Genomic DNA, 7358 nt, shown 5'->3' with positions numbered 1-7358 from the left:
GATCATGAAGCCATCGAAGCTGGTAAATGTTTTGTTTTGTTTTTTTAAGTGTGACATAGGATAACTTAAAGTGGAAGAGACAGCAGTATCTTACTTTTGCAAGATTTACAAACATATATGACTATAAGAACATACTTCTAGGACCCTACCTAGAGTTCTGCAAGGGGCCTGTGCATGTCAGGGTCCTTGAAATTAAGCATTAATGGTTTTACTATAAGTCTGTCTTTGTCATTGTGAGAGTCTCATCCCTGATGCCAATCAAGAAATCACCATGTGGTCCTTTGACCAGGCTGCTCCTATTACCTACCTCATTTGCTGGTCTTTTACCTTCCAAATCAGTGCAAAATTCCACCGTAACAGTAATTAAAAATCAGTGAATAAGATTTTCTGTACTGTTTCTGCCTATGGTGGTCGTGTGCCATGGAGTCAGTTCCAAGTCATGGCGACCCTGCATAGGGTTTCTAAGGCTGTAAATCTTCATGGGAGCAGAAAGTCTCATCTTTCTTTCATGGAACAGCTGGTAGTTTCAAACTACTGACCTTGAGTTTAGTAGCCCCACTCGTAACCACTATGCTACCAGAGCTCCTTCTGTTTCTGCCCATAAGCTTCTTCTAGTTAGGTTTTTCATGGCCTTCTGTCTGAGTGTCTCTAGTTTTCATTCTGATTACCCTTCACTATCCTCACAACAGGAAATGCCATCCTTGCTCACAATCTGAGACATTTGAAAGGGCCCTGAGAGAGGAAGAGCCATGAAGAAAGCAGAGTCTAAATGATCGAAGATGGGAACCATGACCAGGAACATAGAAGTTTAAGGCAGGAGGAAGAGCCGACTGGGTTTTAAAAATAGGATATCTTTTTATTTACTTCATTTTTATATTAAATGCATTTCCTGTAAAATATAAAAATAATGCATACAAATTTAACAATGAATTAATCTCCCCTTCTCCAAAGCCCTAATCCTGTACCCTAGAATTAATCAGTAACTGTGGTTAATGATTTTCTTTATGAATATATTTGAAAGATTGGTTTTAAGGGAGAGATGATGACTCTGGCAGATTAAGTTAAGGATAATGATGATACATCTTCATGGCAATATTCCAAGAAACAGCTGGATATTTTAAATAGGCAGTTGGAAAAATGGGAAGTAACAAGGTAGATCTGAGACTTTTCCCCCCTACACTGTTAATGATGTGAGAGTGGAGGAACTATAAGTGAGAGAAAAGGGAGGTAGAAAAAAGCAGAACAGAGTTCTCAACCCCCAAGCAACATGCACATTTAGGAGGTGGCCAAGGAAAGTACAACCATTGAAGGAGACAAAAGTAATGGTCAGTGAAGTAAGAAAAATTTGAAAATGCGTATGTTCTTTTTTGTTGTTGTTAAGTGCTGTCGACAACTGACTCATAGTAGTGATATATAAATTCCCTGTGAAAATACCTAGAAGAATAGCTGACAGCTAATAGTTCCACAGACAAAAATTTATAGGAATTGGTGCTATAAATTGTGCTATATCCTACTGCAAGAGGCTCTTATTTTGTGTTTCTAGATGCTGGACATTTGGCCTTTCATACACCTGGACTTGTGATGACTACACACTTTCCCCATGCCTCAGCTTTCTTTTCTGTTCTGCTCTCTCGCCATTGTGAAAACTTTTCTCCTGTCCCACTGTAATAAGCAGGGGCCTAGGATGGCTCTCAGTGATCATCAACTCCTGGTTCATACTCTTGTGTAATTTTCTTTTTAAATTATATTGTTAAGTGCCATTGAGTTGGTTCCAACTCATAGCGACCTTATGTAGGGTTTTCAAGGAGCAGCTGGTAGGTTTTGAACTGCCAACCTTGTGATTCATAGTCCAGTGCTGATCCTAGAATACCACACCAGGAGTCCTTGAGTATAGGTCAAAGCAAATGTTTTGATTCTGACCAAAAGGGTATGGCAGAGGTGAAGAGAGGTCACTTCTGTGGTTAAGTTATAAAAAAATCATAATTTTTGACATGCTAGATTCTGGGTGTGTGGCACTGGAGAATTAGCAGTGGACTGAAAACCACAAGATCAGCAGTTCAAACCCACCAGCTGCTCCTTGGAATCCCTATACAGGGTTGTGATGAGTTGGAACCAACTCAACTGGCACTTAACAATAACAAGTAACCATATAACCAGTCATTGTCAAATCAATTGTGACTCATGGTGGTCCTATTAGTATCAGAATAGAACTGTGCTCCATAGAGTTTTCAATGAATGATTTTTCAGAAGCATGTCACCATGCTTTCTTTTAAGGTGCTTCTGATTGGACTTAAACCGCCATTTCAGTTAGCAGCTGATCACATTAGCTATTTATACCACCCAAGGGTTCATGAGAGAGGTCCATGAGGGAAGGAACTGATGGTGGTTTCTGGCCAACTGTCAGTAAGAAACTAAAGGCCACTGACAACAACCATTGAGGGAATGTGAAAATGGATCCTCTCCCAGCTGAGCCTTCAGATGAGACCACAGACCCTGATCCAACACCTCCATTCCAACTGTGTGACAGATTGTAAAACAAAGGACCCGGTTCAGCCCTGTCCAGCTTCTTAACTCACAGAAAGCATAATTTGATAAATGTGTGTTATTTTAAGCTACCAAATTTTGGAATATTTGTTATACAGCAGTACATTACTAAGATACCTTCTAAACTCCTGGTCCTGGTTGTCTCAGATATATTCCAGGTCTCCAGTGTCAATCACAAGGGTACAGAGAAGTTAATCTATGAGAGTGATTCTGAAGCCTGAACCACAGCAGTGGCAAAGAGAATAGAAAGAAGCAGTTTATAGGAGGAAGGGGCAACTGGACATAATAATCAACTGGATAGCAGGGAGTTAAAGAGAGTAGTCATTTGGGCCCTAGGTAGAGAGTGGGGCTGTTCATAAAAGAATGATACACAAGGGACAAGGCAGAGCTAGAAAGATTGTTTTGCACATTATAGCCCTATCCTCTGGGAACAGGGGGAATCTAAAGGATAACCACTGGACTGAAAACAATAAGGTCAGTGGCTCAAGCCTCTAGACATTCCATGGGAAAGATGAGGCTTTCTGCTCCCACAAAGATTTACGATCTCAGAAACTTTATATAGGGTCACTAAGTGAGAAGCAACTCAGTAACACTTTAAACAACAACTCTGTCCTCATGCTAAAAAATATAAAGTTTAGTTTCAGGTTCCCTGGTCTGTTTAAAATTACATTTAATTCTCTCCATCAACATATGTTGTTACATGCTGTCGAGTTGATTTTGACTCATAGCCACTTTATGCACAACAAAACAAAACACTTCCTGGTCCTGCACTATCCTCACAATCATCATTATGCTCATCCCATTGTTGTTGCCACTGTGTCAATCCATCTCATTGAGGGTCTTCCTCTTTGTTGCTGACACTCTAATATACCTATCATGATGTCATATGCCAGGGACTACTCCCTCCTGATAACATGTCTGAAGTTTGAAAGATGAAATCTTGCCATTTTGACTTTTTTTTTTCTTTTCTTGATAAATATGTGTTTATTTATTTGTTGGTTGGTTTTAGCTCCTAAAAATCCCAAAGAACAAGTTAATATAGTAGCATCCTGACTTTTAAGAAGCATTCTGGTTGTACTTCTTCCAAAACAGATTTGTTTGTTCTTCTGGCAGTTCATAGTATTTTTATTCTTCTTCTACAACACTGTAACACAAATACATCAATTCTTCTATGATCTTTCTTATTCATTGTCCAACTTTCACATGCATATGAGGATATTGAAAATACAGCCTCAGAAACCCTATATAGGGTCGCTATGAGTCGGAATCAACTCCATAGCACAGCACCACCACCACTTGTATTGGTGGTGGCGGTGGTTACGTGTCTTGAAGTCAGTTTCAACTCATAGCAACCTGCATAGGTTTCTGAGGCTGTAAATCTCTAGAGGAGCAGAAAGCCTCATCTTTCTCCCACAGAACAGCTGGTAGTTTCAAACTGCTGACCTTGAGGTTAGCAGCCCAACTCGTAACCCCTACACTACCAAAGCTCCTTACACTGAGCTCTGGGGTACCAGTCTCCTGTGCTGGATAGTGGATCCAAGCAAAATGAAGTCTTTGAAAACGTCAAACTTTTCTCCATGTATTATTATTTATTGATCCAGTGGTGAGGATAGGTTTTTTTTTTTCTTTACACTGAGGTACGTTCCATACTGAAGGCTGTGCTCTTTAATCTTCATCAAAGAGTATTTTAAGTTTTCTTCACTTTCAGCAAGCAAGGTTCTATCATCTACATATCATAAATTGTTAATGAGTCTTCCTCCAATCTTGATGTTATATTCTCCTTCATAAAATCCAGCTTCTTGGATTACTTGCTCCTTATACAGATTGAATGTTGTTAAGTGCCATCGAGTTAGTTCCAACTCATAGCCACCCTGTATAGGGTTTCCAAGGAGCAGCTGGTGAGTTTGAACTACAGACATTGTGGTTCAAACTAACCTTGTGGTCCAAGGCTTTATCCTACAGTGCCAGATAAGTATAGTGAAAAAATACAACCCTGGTGCACACCTTTCCTGATTTTAAACCATGAAATGTCCCTGTGTTCTGTTTAAATGATTGCTTTTTAGTCTATGTACAGGTCCCTCGATGGCACTTAACAACAACAACAACAGGTTCCTCATGAGCACAATTAAGTGTTTTGGAATATTCATTCTCCACAGTGTTGTCCATAACTTATCAATGATTAATTTGCTCCATCATACAAATCTTTATACAACCAGTAAAAATAAATGGGACAACAGCATTATATAAGGGATAAGATCTCATAGTATAGCCCAAGGATTCCTTCAGGTACATCTAGAAAACAACAAGGTTTTAATTTCTGCTTTATTTAATTGTCAGTGCTAATGACTGCTGTTGTTGTTAAGTGCCGTTGACACAATATTGTTAAGTGTCAGTTCTGACTCATATAGGGGTTCTGAGGCTGTAAAACTTTGCAGTAGAAAGCCTCATTTTTCTCTTGTGGAGAAGCTGGGGAACTTAAAGCACAGACCTTGTGATTTGCAGGCCAGTGCTTACCTACAGAGCCACCATACTCCCTGCTAAAGCCTGTTGTTGTTGTTGTTAAGTGCTGTCGAGTCCATTCCAACCCATAGCGACCCTGTATAGGGTTTCCCAGGAGTAGCTGGTGAGCTTGAACCACCAATCGTGCAGTTAAAATGGCTTTGCAATGTAGCGCCTTAACCCACAGTGCCACACTAGGACTCCTCCTAAAGCCTAGGAAGACATTAACTAATTCATGCATAATTTTGGTCACTGTAGTTCTGAAATGGAAGGGAAACCAAGTGAAATAAGATGGTGGTTCTCATCAATGTGGAAGAAAGTGGCAAGGGAGAAACACAAAAGTAGAAAGAAAGAGTGACCACAAAGCTTAATTCTCATATTTATTTGGGTTCTTGACTGGTGATCTCAGATCAACAAACTCAGGTTGTTCTACTTGAGTTGGAGAGATAGTACTAGGAAGCTGAATTGGGCAAAGAGTGGTCAATAATTGCTAATAGGCTATGTTAGCTTGGAAAGAAACCAATATAGAAGCTTTATAGACCAGGCAAATGTTTAGTTTCCTTAATGTATAAAAATTTTTAAAATCACTAGGAAATAAATTAGCAATCCAATATAAAGGTGGTAAAAGGACATGAACAAGTAATGAACAGAAAAATAGAAGTCTTTAACAAGAAATACAAAATAAAAAATTTTAAATGAGATACATTGTCATCTATCAGATTAACAAAGATAAAAAATTTTGGAAACATACCGGTTTGAGGATGATGTGGTGAGGTGGGGAGGTAGTGACATACATTACTGAAAAATTGTAAATCAGTACAACTTCTGCAGAAATTTATTTGTAACATATATCCAAAGTACTCCACCACTTGTCTATCAGTGTGTCTCACCAGACTTTGGAAGCTGTGATACTGGAAGCTGTTCCACTGGTATTTAAAATCCCAGCAAGGTCATCAAGTTAGACAGGTTTTAGTGGAGCTTCCAGACTAAGACAGACTAGGAAAAAGGAGTGTTGAATCACTTCTGAATGGCTAGCTACTGAAACCTTATGGGTCGCAGTGGAACACTGTCACATACAGTACCAGAAGACGAGTTCCTTTGGTTAGAAAGCACTCAAAATACAAATGGGGAAGAGCTGCTTCCTCAAAGTAGAGTTGACCTTATTGATGTGAATAGAGCAAAGCTTTTGCGATCTTCATTTGCTGATGTTACACATCTAATGTGAGAAGAAACAGCTGCAAACATCCATTAATAATTGGAACATAGTTAATGAATAATGTAATGAATCTAGGAAAACTGAAAGTTGTCAAAAATAGAATGGAGTGCGTAAAGATCAATATTCTAGTCATTACACCTGTCATGCAAGTCCTGCAGCTGTGCCTCCCCAGAGAATGTCAGATATTCACCTGCGCCAAGCTCGCCTGCACTCCTGCTCTGATCCAAGCTGGATCCAGAGTTACATACAGACCAGTTTCTGCTTCAATGTTATTGCTACCAGAAACTAGGCCTGGAGAGGGCACAGCAGTGCTTAATGGGGCCCAGAGTGGTGTGCCTCTTCTAATCTAAATGGAGTTTCAAAACAGTGCAATCAGCAGAGACATTGATATTGCTGCCAAATTTATTGGTGAAGGCACTCTAACAGTGCGAGTGGCTGATTCTGGTGCTGGTATTAGAACAGTCTTTGGCAGCCTCATCATTGTCTATGCCAGAAACTCCTCACTGAAGCAGCAGCTGTTCTCATATGCTATCCTGATATTTAAGGAGCTGTGGTAGCGTAGTGGTTACGAATTGGGCTGTGAACCGTAAGGTCAGCAGTTCGAAACTACCAGCGGTTCCGCGGAAGAAAGAAGAGGCGTTCTGCTCCCATAAAGATTTACAGCCTTGGAAACCCTGTGCAGGGTCGCTCGGAACCGACTCCACGACACTTAACACCAACAACAACATCCTGATATTTGCCTTATCTGAAGCTATGGGTCTTTTTTGTTTGTTGGTTGCTATCTTGATTTTGTTTGCCATGTTCCAAAAATTACTGCTGAAGATGTTGGCATTGTATTAATTACAGAATGAATATAACTCTGTGTATCTTACTGTGACTCTGAAAACTGCAGTGCTGGTGTCATGGAAATGCACATGATTTCCAAAGTCATTTCAATAAAGATGAAAACTTATATATAAGGTTGGCAGTTCAAGCTCACCAGCTGCTCCTCAGAAACCATATACAGGGTCACTATGGGTCAGAACCGACTCAACGGCACTTAACAACAACATACATATTCTAGGTTTTAGTGACATTTAGAATCAGACTGGACATTTAG

The 7358-nt window shown here is 39.8% G+C and overlaps 1 pseudogene; it reads left to right on the top strand.

The window, feature by feature from the left end:
• Positions 1–6360: 6360 nt before the first annotated feature.
• Positions 6361–7099, top strand: LOC102841041 (annotated as a pseudogene).
• The last annotated feature ends 259 nt before the right edge of the window (positions 7100–7358 follow it).

The sequence above is a fragment of the Chrysochloris asiatica genome, unplaced genomic scaffold (genome assembly GCF_000296735.1).
Source record: "Chrysochloris asiatica unplaced genomic scaffold, ChrAsi1.0 scaffold00028, whole genome shotgun sequence".
Taxonomy (NCBI): domain Eukaryota; kingdom Metazoa; phylum Chordata; class Mammalia; order Afrosoricida; family Chrysochloridae; genus Chrysochloris; species Chrysochloris asiatica.
The sequence above is the reverse complement of the archived record's forward strand: the minus strand, read 5'-3'. Positions and strand labels throughout refer to the sequence as shown.